The 1,392-nt window shown below is 34.8% G+C and overlaps 1 long non-coding RNA gene across 1 annotated transcript in view; it reads right to left on the bottom strand.

Moving 5' to 3' along the window:
- Positions 1–841: 841 nt before the first annotated feature.
- The window catches only part of LOC139076861 (uncharacterized), a 7,789-nt gene continuing 7,238 nt past the window's right edge, over positions 842–1,392 (bottom strand). The window contains exon 2 of the long non-coding RNA XR_011528884.1: positions 842–1,392. This exon is cut by the window's right edge and continues 5,458 nt beyond it. This is a non-coding gene — a long non-coding RNA (uncharacterized lncRNA).

The following is a 1,392-nucleotide window of genomic DNA, read 5'->3' as shown; positions in this document are numbered from 1 at the left end:
GTCTAACATCTCATTTTCTTTCCTCTTTAAGCCCTACTTCAGATGGACGCCAGCTTTGTTATATGCTCTCCCAGATGGTCCATTGGTCTTGATTTCCTATTTCTAAACCAAGTCTGGACCTTCTGGTGGGTTTTACAAAATCCTCATCATAAAGCCTCACGTTGCCTCTCTGACTTCTTTTCTCAGGACTCCTCTCGGAGTGTATTTTCCATGCGGGCCATCTCTGCTCTGTCCGTGGTACTGACTTCTCAGGTTCACATCCTTGGCTCCTCCCTCTTTTAAGCTATCCAAATCCTCCTCATGTTTCAAGGCAATGCTGAAGTTCCAGCTCTTCCAAGAAGCTTTTTCTGATTATTCCAGTCCTCACTGTTACTGTTCTGAGTTCTGACAGTGCTTGTGAAACCTGTTAGCATAGTGCCTGCTTTTCATTGCAATAGGTGGCCATCAACCGTGACTGAAAGTAAATTGCTATAAAACTACAAATGAAATGCTATATTTGGTGGTTGTATCTGACCAAGAACTGCACCAAATATTTTATTCTAATACCAATTTATCATATTGGTGCAATAACATGTTAGTAAATTATACAGAGTAATAGTAAATATATGCATGAATTTCTATAAAATAGTTACAGATGAATAACTGACATTAATGTGCTAAAAAGGAGACCAAGTTATTTCAAAGGGTACATGTTTCCTACCAAAATATTGATACATGTGTGCAAAAATGCACAAAGATGTTTAGGCAGCATTATTTCAGATATCAAAACATTGAAAACGCTGTAAATATATGTCAATAAGTCTTGAAGTTAAGATACATTCATACACAGAATACCACACACTTATTGAAAAGAACAAAATGGATCTCTGTGTATTGACGAGGAAAGACATCTTTGGTACATTATATATAAAAAGCAAGCTGCAGAGTAGTACATATGACTAGATTTTTGTAAAACAAACACACATTTCAAATGTATTTTATGTTCCTCTGTGGGTAGAAAAAACCTAGATACACACTAAACTGTTAAAGGTGTTTATCTCTGAGGACTTAGATATTAGAAATGGATTGGTGTAGCTGGCAAAATAGTTATTATGTGTTTTAAGTATCTATACAACAAATAAAAGTCTAAGTCTTCTGTGCCATAAGTTTAGACCAAAGCACAAACCAATTATAAAACGTATTTAGAATTTTACATAAAAACCTGCACTTGTTTTAGCACAATATTTTAAGGTTTAAAAAATATATATAATGTGCTTGACTATAAGAATTGAATTTTTTCTCAGTGTAAATTTTCTCCCAGAAATGAGTGTCACTCATATTGCCTTCCTGTAACCTTAGAGCTGCCATTAGATTTGATATTATTCCTCTCAAAAACCAACAGTCAATGTCCTT

The sequence above is a fragment of the Equus przewalskii genome, chromosome 17, assembly GCF_037783145.1.
Source record: "Equus przewalskii isolate Varuska chromosome 17, EquPr2, whole genome shotgun sequence".
NCBI classification, from domain to species: Eukaryota; Metazoa; Chordata; class Mammalia; order Perissodactyla; family Equidae; genus Equus; species Equus przewalskii.
The sequence above is the reverse complement of the archived record's forward strand: the minus strand, read 5'-3'. Positions and strand labels throughout refer to the sequence as shown.